The following is a 10,856-nucleotide window of genomic DNA, read 5'->3' as shown; positions in this document are numbered from 1 at the left end:
CCTGCCCATCCTTTTTTTTTAAATTGAGAATTTTTTTTTTTAATTTGAAATTTTATTTTAGTTTTGAGGGGTGGGGAGCGGCAAGGGGGACAGGGTCTTCCTCTGTTGGACAGGCTGGAATGCAGTGGCGCAAACAGCTCATTGCAGCCTCCACTTCCTGGGCTCAAGTGACCCTCTCACCTTGGCCACCAAGTAGCTGGGACTACAGCATGCATCACCATGCCCAGCTAATTTAAAAATATTTTGGGCCGGGCACGGTGGCTCACACCTGTAATCCCAGCACTTTGGGAGGCCGAGGCGGGTGGATCACGAGGTCAGGGGTTCAAGACCAGCCTAACCAACATGGTGAAACCCCGTCTCTACTAAAAATACGAATATTAGCTGGGCATGGTGGCGGGTGCCTGTAGTTCTAGCTACTCAGGAGGCTCAGGCCAGAGAATTGCTTGAACCCGGGAGGCAGAAGTTGCAGTGAGCCAAGATCGCGCCACTGCACTCCAGTCTGGGCAACAGAGCGAGACTCCGTCTCAAAAAATAAAATAAAAAATATATATTTTCTAGAGATGGCATCTCACTGTGTCCAGGCTGGTCTTGAACTCTGGCCTCAAGCAATCCTCCCGCCTCAGCCTCCCAAAGTGCTGGGATTATAGGCATGAGCCACCACACATTGACCACAATTTTTAAACACAAGAATAGATGTACCCATCACCTAGCAAGTATGTATGTCTTGATGAGGGCTGGGCCTGGCACAGGGGCTTATACCTGTAATCCCAACCCTTTCAGAGGCTGAGGCAAGGGGATCTCTAGAAGCCAGGAGTTCAAGACCAGCCTAGGCAACATAGTGAGATCCTGTCTACAAAATTAAGTAGCTGGGTGTGATGGTGTTCTCCTATAGTCCTAGCTACTTGGGAGGCTAAGAAAAGAGAACTTAAGCCCAAACTTCAGGGGTTACATTGAGCTATGATCACTGAGTCTAGGACACATAGTTGAGACCCTGTATTTTTTAAAAGAAAAAGCCAGGTGAGATGGCTCACACATGTAATCCTAGCACTTTGGGAGGCCGAGGTGGGAGGATTACTATTATGTAAGAAACTTGGTCAGGTATGGTGGCTCATGCCTGTAATCCTAGCACTTTGGGAGACTAAGGTGGGCGGATTGCCTGAGCTCAGGGGTTCAAGACCAGCCTGGGCAACACGGTGAAACCCTGTCTCTATTAAAATACAAAAAAAATTAGCCGGTGTCGTGGTGTGCGCCTGTAGTCCCAGCTACTCTGGAGGCTGAGGCAGGAGAATTGCCTGAACCTGGGAGGCGGAGGTTGCAGTGAGCTGAGATCCCGCCAGTGCACTCCAGCCTGGGCGACAGAGCGAGACTCTGTCTCTAAAAAAAAAACAACTTCAATTTGGGAGGCCAAGGCGGGGGAGTCACGAGGTCAGGAGATAGAGACCATCCTGGCTAACACGGTGAAACCCCATCTACTAAAAATACAAAAAAATCAGCTGGGCATGGTGGTGGGCGGAGAATGGTGTGAACCCGGGAGGCGAAGCTTACAGTGAGCTGAGATTGCACCACTGCACTCCAGCCTGGGCGACAGAGTGAGACTCCATCTCAAAAAAAAAAAAAACCTTTTTGGCCAGGCACGGTGGCTCATGCCTGTAATCCCAGCACTTTGGGAGGTTGAGGTGGGCGGATCACCTGAGGTCAGGAGTTCGAGACCAGCCTCAACATGGAGAAACCCCGTCTCTACTAAAAGTAAAAAAAAAATTAGCCAGGCGTGGTGGTGCATGACTGTACTCCCAGCTACTCGGGAGGCTGAGGCAGGAGAATTGCTTGAACCTGCGAGGTGGAGGTTGCGGTGAGCCGAGATTGCGCCATTGCACTCCAGCCTGGGCAACAAGAGCGAAACTCAGTCTCAAAAAAAAGAAAAAACCAGGCAAGGTGGTTCACAACCTGTAATCCCAGCACTTTGGGAGGCCGAGGCGGGTGGATCACGTGAGGTAAGGAGTTTGAGACCAGCCTGGCCAACATGGCAAAACCTCTCTAAAATCAGGTGGGCGTGGTGGTGGGTACCTGTATCCCAGCTAATCGGGAGGCTGAGGCACGAGAATGGCTTGAACTAGGGAGATGGAGGTTGCAGTGAGCTGAGATTGCACTATTGCACTCCAGTCTGGGTGAGAGACGGAGACTCCATCTCAAAAAAATAAAAATTAAAAAAAAAAAATTATTTTTTAAAAGACAGGGTTTTGGCCGGGCTTTGTGGCTCACACCTGTAATCCCAGCACTTTGGGAGGCTGAGGCAGGTGGATCACCTGAGGTCAGGAGTTCGAGACCAGCCTGGCCAACATGGTAAAATCCTGTCTCTACTAAAAGTACAAAAATTAGCCGGGCGTGGTGTCATGCGCCTGTAATCCCAGCTACTCAGGAGGCTGAGGCAGGAGAATTGCTTGAACCCAGGAGGCGGAGGTTGCAGTGAGCCGAGATCACGCCACTGCACTCCAGCCTGGGTGACAAGAATGAGATTCCATCTCAAAAAAACAAATAAAAAGAAAAAGAAAAGGTAAAAACCAGAACAAATGCTGTGGTGTTTAGGTATTGGTATGCACACACACATAAAAAAGACAGGGTCTTGCTCTGTTACCTAAGTTGGAGTGCAGTGGCAACATCATAGCTCACTGCAGCCTCGAACTGGGCTAAAGAGAATCTCCTACCTCAGCTTCCCAGTAGCTAGGACTTACAGGTACATGCCACCATGCCTGGCTAATTTTTTAAAAAGGGAATGAGGGCAAGTCATGGTGGTTCACTGCTGTAATCCCAGCACTTTGGGAGGCCAAGGCAGATAGGTCACTTAAGGTCAGGAGTTTGAGACCAGCCTGGCCAGGCCAACATGACGTATCCCCATCTCTCTTTTTTTTTTTTGAGATGGAGTCTTGCTGTGTCGCCCAGGCTGGAGTGCAGTGGTGTGATCTTGGGTCACTGCAAGCTCCGCCTCCTGGGTTCATGCAATTCTCCTGCCTCAGCCTCCAGAGTAGCTGGGACTACAGGCACCCGCTACCACACCCGGCTAATTTTTTGTTTGTTTGTTTTAGTAGAGACGGGGTTTCACTGTGTTAGCCAGGGTGGTCTCAATCTCCTGACCTCGTGATCCACCCGCCTTGGCCTCCCAAAGTGCTGGGATTACAGGCGTGAGCCACCGCGCTCGGCAACGTATCCCCATTTCTACTAAAAATACAAAAATTAGTACTGGGCACGGTGGCTCACGCCTATAATCCCAGCATTTTGGGAGGCCAAGGCAGGTGGATCACTTGAGGCCAAGAGTTCGAGACCAGCCTGGCCAACATGGTGCTACCCCGTCTCTACTAAAAATACAAAAATTAGCTGGGTGCTGTGGCACACGCCTGTAACCCCAGCTACTCAGGAGGCTGAGGCAGGAGAATCGCTTGAACCTGGGAGGCAGAGGCTGCAGTGAGCCAAGATTGTGCCACTACACTCTAGCCTAGGTGACAATGAGTGAGACTCTATCTCTAAAAAATAAATAAAAATTAGCCAGGCATAGTGGTGCGCGCCTGTAGTCCCAGCTACTTGTGAGGCTGAGGCAGAAGAATCTCTTGAACCTGGGAGGCAGAGGCTGCAGTGAGCTGAGATTGCACCACTGCACTCCAGCCTGGGTGACAGAACAAGACTCCGTCTCAAAAAGAATTGGAGTGTGTAGGGTTGTGGGGGAAGGGTACTGGAGTCTAAGCAAGATGAGAATAGGGCACCTGGGAAGATGGTACTGGCAATGGGAGATTGGTTACATAGAGGGCGGATTAATCCGATAGGTAAATATATTGCAGATTATGGGAGCTAGCAATCAGAGAATAGAGTTACAAATATGGAAAAGGTTTGGCTGGGCACAATGGCTCACGCCTGCAATCCCAGCTCTTTGGGAGGCCAAGGTGGGTGGATCACCTGAGGCCAGGAGTTCAAAACCAGCCTGGCCAACATGGCAAAACTAAATATACAAAACAAACAAACAAAAAAATTAGCCTGGCGTAGTGGCATGTGCCTGTAGTCCCAGCTACTTGGGAGGCCGCGGCAGGAGAATCACATGAATCCAGGAGGCGCAGGTTGCAGTAAGCCGAGACAGCACCACTGTACTCCAGCCTGGGCAACAAAGCAAGAATCCATCTCGGAAAAAAAAAAAGGAAAGGTAAAAACCAGAACAAACCCTGTGGTGTTTAGGTATTGGTATGCACTAAATAAATACAAATTTAGTAAATAAGTAGACATAGATGCCAGTATGTGTATATGTAAGGAATTCACATATTCCCTAGCTCTGCCCACGAAGAGGGCTTCATTCCCTAGTTAAACAGGGTTCCATGGAGGAAGAGGTGATTCCAGGGCTGAGACAGGGAAAGTACAAGTTAAGTCTGGAACATTTCATTCCATAAGGAAAGAAGTACATCCCCATTTCAACAGCTGTAGCTAAAAACAAACAAAAGGAAGTGCTCAAAGAATGATAGGGCATGTCAAAAGTACACAAAAGCCACTAGCCAAATCTGGGATAATTTGAGCATCAAAATATATGATGATAGTACTGGATGATACCCCATTGAATAAAAGGAATACATTATTTCATACAAATATAAATAAGTGAATTTGTTGAAAGATTGGTGAAGAAGGGGATACTTGTTAATTATAAAAGGAAAAGTACACTGAAGAAGCCTGGCAGAAAGCTTAGATGAAAACTGACATCAATAATGGCACAAATAACTATACCACATAGAAGCAGCAATGAGAACATCACTGTGATTCCTGCAAAAGATACTGATATGGTTTGGATCTGTGTCCCTACCAAAATCTCATTTCTTTTTTTTTTTTTGAACTGAGCTTTGCTCTTGTCACCCAGACTAGAGTGCAATGGCGTGATCTCAGCTCACTGCAACCTCCGACTCCTGGATTCAAGCAATTCTCCTGCCTCAGCCACCGGAGTAGCTGGGATTACAGGCGCCTGCCACCACGCCCAGCTAATTTTTGTATTTTTAGTAGAGACGGGGTTTTACCATGTTGGCCAGGCTGATCTCGAACTCCTGACCTCAGGTGATCCACCTGCCTCGGCCTCCCAAAGTGCTGGGATTACAGGGGTGAGCCACCGCGCCTGGCCCCAAATCTCATTTCAAATCGTAATCCCCAGGTGTCAAAGGAGGGACCTCGTGGAAGATGACTGGATCATGGGGGTGGTTTCCCCCACGCTATTCACATGATAGTGAATGAGTTCTCATGGATGGTTTAAAAGATTTTGACAGTCCCCCCATCTCATCCCCAGCTCCCCTCCGCTCCCCACCCGCTGCTGTGTGTGGGGAAAAGAAAGAGGGATCAGATTGTTACTGGTCTGTGTAGAAAGAAGTAGACATAGGAGACTCCATCTTGTTCTGTACTAAGAAAAATTCTTCTGCCTTGAGATGCTGTTAATCTGTAACCTTACCCCCAACCCCGTGCTCTCTGAAACATGTGCTGTGTCAACTCAGGGTTAAATGGATTAAGGGCTGTGCAAGATGTGCTTTGTTAAACAGATGCTTGAAGGCAGCATGCTCTAAGAGTCAGCACCACTCCTTAATCTCAAGTACCCAGGGACACAAAACACTGCGGAAGGCCTCAGGGACCTCTGCCTAGGAAAGCCAGGTATTGTCCAAGGTTTCTCCCCATGTGAGAGTCTGAAATATGGCCTCGTGGGAAGGGAAAGACCTGAGCGTCCCCCAGCCCGACACCCGTAAAGGGTCTGTGCTGAGGAGGATTAGTAAAAGAGGAAGGAATGCCTCTTTGCTGTTGAGACAAGAGGAAGGCATCTGTCTCCTGCCCGTCCCTGGGCAATGGAATGTCTCCGTGTAAAACCCGATTGTATATTCTATCTGCTGAGATAGTGGAAAACCGCCTTAGGGCTGGAGGTGGGACATGCAGGCAGCAATACTGCTCTTTAAGGCATTGAGATGTTTATGTGTATGCATATCTAAAGCACAGCACTTAATTCTTTACCTTGTCTATGATGCAGAGGCCTTTGTTCATGTGTTTACCTGCTGACCTTCTCTCCACTATTATCCTATGACCCTGCCACATCCCCCTCTCCGAGAAACACCCAATAATGATCAATAAATACTAAGGGAACTCAGAGGCCGGCGGGATCCTCCGTAGGCTGAACGCTGGTCCCCTGGGACCCTTTTTTCTTTCTCTATACTTTGTCTCCTTGTCTCTTTCTTTTCCAAGTCTCTCGTTCCACCTAACGAGAAACACCCACAGGTGTGGAGAGGCAACCCACCCCTTCAGCTATGTAAGATGTATCTTGTTTCTCCTTTGCCTTCCCCCATGATTGAAAGTCCCTGAGGCCTTCCCAGCCACGTGGAACTGAGTTAATTAAGCCTCTTGTGTTTATAAATTACTCAGTCTCAAGTAGGTTTTTTGCAACCAGGCACGGTGGCTCACGCTTGTAATCCAGCCTGGGCAACAGAGTGAAACACTGTCGCGAAAAAAAAAAAATTCAAATGTACACCGAGGGTGAAATTTTGCAGTGAACATCTCTAAACCCATCACCCAGATTTTAGTAAATGTTTAGTGATTGGTTTGGCTCTGTGTCCCCCCCCAAATCTCATCTTGTAGCTCCCATAATTCCCATGTGTTGTGGGAGGGACCTGGTGGGAGATGATTGAATCAGTGGGGCAGGTCTTTCCTGTGTTGTTCTTGTGAGAGCGAATGGGTCTCACGAGATCTGATGTTTTAAAAACAGGAGTTTCCCTGCACAAGCCCTTTTTGCATGCTGCCATCCACGTAAGATGTGACTTGCACTGTACTACAGTAGGTAAGAGTAAGACTCTGTCCAGAAAAAAAAAAAGAAAAGAAAAAAGAAAGAAATGCCTGAGACGGCCAGGCGCGGTGGCTCACGCCGGGCATGGTGGCATGTGCCTGTAGTCCTAGCTACTCGGGAGGCTGAGGCAGGAGAATGGCGTGAACCCGGGAGGCGGAGCTTGCAGTGAGCCGAGATCGTGCCACTGCACTCCAGGCTGGGCAATAGAGTGAGACTCCAGCTTAAAAAAAAAAATGCCTGAGACTGGGTAATTTATAAAGAAAAGAGGTTTAATTGCCTCACAGTTCTGCAGGCAAGCATGGGTGGGGAGGCCTCAGGAAACTTACGATCATGGCCGAAGGTGAAGGGGAAGCAGGCTAATCTTACATGGCTGGAGCAGGCGGGATAGAGAGAAGGGGGAGGTGCTATACACTTTTTGTTTTGTTTTGTTTTGTTTTCAGACGGAGTCTTGCTCTGTCGCCCAGGCTGGAGTGCAATGGTGAGATCACGGCTCACTGCAGCCTCCACCTCCTGGGTTCAAGCCTCAGCCTTCCGAGTAACTGGGACTACAGGCACATGCCAGCATGCCCGGCTAAATTTTTTTTTGTATTTTTAGTAGAGATGGGGTTTCACCTTATTGGCCAGGCTGGTCTCGAACTCCTAACCTCATGATCCGCCTGCCTCAGCCACCACGACCAGCTGGTGCTATACGCTTTTAAACAACTTGACATGAGATTTGGGCAGGGATGCAGATCCAAACCAGGTAAGGTTTTAAAATGGTTAACAGAAAAATGGCTTAAAATTTTAATTGGCTTTATATGGCATTAAATTTAATTAATTAATTAATTAATTTCTCTTTCCCCTCCCTGCCCTCTTTTATGGCATTTTAGTTCCCAGAAGTGGTCTACATAAAACTGTCAAAAGTAAAAAAGTTAAATACATATAAATAAATATTTGTGGGTGTGCTTTTTGTGTGGCTTAAAATCTTAAACTGGAGCAGGATTGGCCGGGCGCAGTGGGTCATGCCTGTAATCCCAGCACTTTGGGAGGCTGAGGTGGGTGGATCATGAGGTCAGGAGATTGAGACTATCCTGGCTAACAGGGTGAAACCCCGTCTTTACTAAAAATATAAAAAATTAGCTGGGTGTGGTACCATGCACCTGTAATCCCAGCTATTCAGGAGGTTGAGGCAGGAGAATCCCTTGAACCCAGGAGGCAGAGATTGCAGTGAGCCGAGATTGTGCCACTGCCTGGGTGACAGAGCGAGACTCCATCTCAAACAAAACAAAACAAAACAAATAAACTGGGGCATGATTTCTTGATTCCTGGATTTTCACTAAAATTTATGTTTGTTAAGAATTTAAGGTAATATGTAATTCTGTATATAAAATATGCCAAAAGATGGTGCTGTTATTAAATTTTTTCTTTTGGCCAATTTGGGGATTATTTAAAGAGAAGTTTAAAATAAGAAACTGGGCCAGGTGCAATGGTTCACACATGTAATTCCAGTACTTTGGGAGGCCAAGGCAGAGGATCAATTAAGCACATGAGTTTGAGACCAGCCTGGGCAACATAGGGAGACCCTATCCCTAAACAAACAAAAAAATGAGCAGGGTGTGGTGGCACACGCCTGTGGACCCAGCTACCCGTGAGACTTAGGTGAGAGGATTGCTTGAGCCTGGGAGGTTGAGGCTGCAGTGAGCTATGAGTGCTCCAGTTTGGGCAACAGAGTGAAACCTTGTCTCAAAAAATTAAAAAATAAAAAAGAAACCAGTAAGTAGGGGAAAGAGATATAAAGAAAGATATAGGCTGGGTGCGGTGGCTCACGCCTGTAATCCCAGCACTTTGGGAGGCCGAGGCGGGCGGATCGCCTGAGGTCAGAAGTTCGGGACCAGCCTGACCAATATGATAAAACCCTGTCTCTACTAAAAACACAAAAATTAGCTTGGCATGGTGGTATATGCGCCTGTGATCCCAGCTACTTGGGAGGCTGAGACAGGAGAATTGCTTGAACTCGGGAGGCAGAGGCTGTAGTGAGCTGAGGTTGCGCCATTGCACTCCAGCCTGGGCAACAAGAGTGAAACTCCGTCTTAAAAAAAGAAAGAAAGAAAGAAAGAAAGATACAGAAATAAAGATGTATTTTTAATTTTACAGGCCAAGGCCGGGCGTGGTGGCTCATGCCTGTAATCCCAGCACTTTGGGAGGCCGAGGCAGGTGGATCACGAGGTCAGGAGATGGAGACCATCCTGGCTAACACAATGAAACCCTGTCTCTACTAAAAAATAGAAAAAATTAGCCGGGCATGGTGGTGGGTGCCTGTAGTCCCAGCTACTCTGGAGGCTGAGGCAGGAGAATCGCTTGAACCCGGGAGGCGGAGGTTGCAGTGAGCCGAGATCCACGCCACTACACTCCAGCCTAGCAACAGAGCGAGACTCTGTCTCAAAAAAATAAATAAAAAATACACACACACACACACACGCACGAGTAATTTTACATGAGGTAAAATCTTATGTGGTAAATTCTTGTCCTAGAGTGAAATGACTGGTTATTTATTTTATTTTATTTATTTATTTAGTTTATTTTTTGAGACGGAGTCTCGCTCTGTCACCCAGGCTGGAGTGCAGTGGCACGACCTCGGCTCACTGCAAGCTCTGTCTCCCGGGTTCATGCCATTCTCCTGCCTCAGCCTCCCAAGTAGCTGGGACTACAGGCGCCCGCCACCGTGCCCGGCTAATTTTTTGTATTTTTAGTAGAGATGGGGTTTCACCATGTTAGCCAGGGAGGTCTCGATCTCCTGACCTCGTGATCCACCCGCCTCGGCCTCCCAAAGTGCTCAGATTACGGGAGTGAGCCACCGCACCTGGCCTATTTTATTTTATTTTTGAGATGGAGTTTTCCTCTTGTTGCCCAGGCTGTAGTGCAATGGCACAATCTCTGCTCACCAAAACCTCTGCCTCCCGGGTTCAAGCGATTCTCCTGCCTCAGCCTCCCGAGTAGCTGGGATTACAGGCATGCACCACCACACCCGACCAATTTTGTACTTTTTAGTAAAGACGGGGTTTCTCCATGTTGGTCAGGCTGGTCTTGAACTCCCGACCTCAGGTGATTCGCCTGCCTTGGCATCCCAAAGTGTTGGGATTACAGGCGTGAGCCACTGCGCCCCCTGAGACTTTTTTTTTTTTTTTGAAATGGAGTCTCGCTCTGTTGCCCAGGCTGGAGTGCAATGGCAGGATCTCGGCTCACTGCAAGCTCCGCCTCCCAGGTTCACGCCATTCTCCTGCCTCAGCCTCCCGAGTAGCTGGGACTACAGGCGCCCGCCACCACGCCTGACTAATTTTTTTGTATTTTTTTAGTAGAGACAGGGTTTCACCATGTTAGCCAGGATGGTCTCGATCTCCTGACCTCGTGATCCGCCCTTCTCGGTCTTCCAAAGTGCTGGGATTACAGGCGTGAGCCACCACGCCCGGCTAAGTTCTTAAAAGAAACAGGTTATAGTATTGAAAAGCAAAATTTCTTGTAATTTTTTTTTTTTTGAGACAGAGTCTCACTCTGTCCCCCCACCCCGAGAATCAATTACAACCAAAATAAAAGAGCCTTTAATAGGTATTATTAAGTACCCCCAACTACTGTTAACCTTTAGGAAATCACTAGCTGGGTACACCTGTCCAATATTAAACCTGTTTCTTATGAGTCCCTGTAGGTGTAAAAGGAGGACATCATGACCTACACTTGTGAACTTGTAGCAGGACGAGCCGCAGACAAAACCTCTCAGACACCGAGTTGTAGAAGGAAAAGCAAGCAAGGGGTATGTGACAGGGGCTGCATGCACCGGTGGTCAGAGAGAAACAGAACAGGGCAGGGAGTTTAACAATGTTCTTATGCACAATGTCTGGAATCTATGAATAACATTGTTTTTAAGTTATGAGTTGATTTTTAACTACTGGGTTTAGGCCAGGCAGGCCCAGGCCTGGTTTCGGGCCTGGTGCCAGGCTGCCTGTCTTTGGTTTTACTTCCTTGTTTTTTGTTTTTTTTTTTTCCCCTTAAAATA

This window comes from Pongo pygmaeus, chromosome 1, assembly GCF_028885625.2.
Source record: "Pongo pygmaeus isolate AG05252 chromosome 1, NHGRI_mPonPyg2-v2.0_pri, whole genome shotgun sequence".
In the NCBI taxonomy this organism is placed as follows: domain Eukaryota; kingdom Metazoa; phylum Chordata; class Mammalia; order Primates; family Hominidae; genus Pongo; species Pongo pygmaeus.
This window is presented reverse-complemented; position numbering follows the sequence as displayed.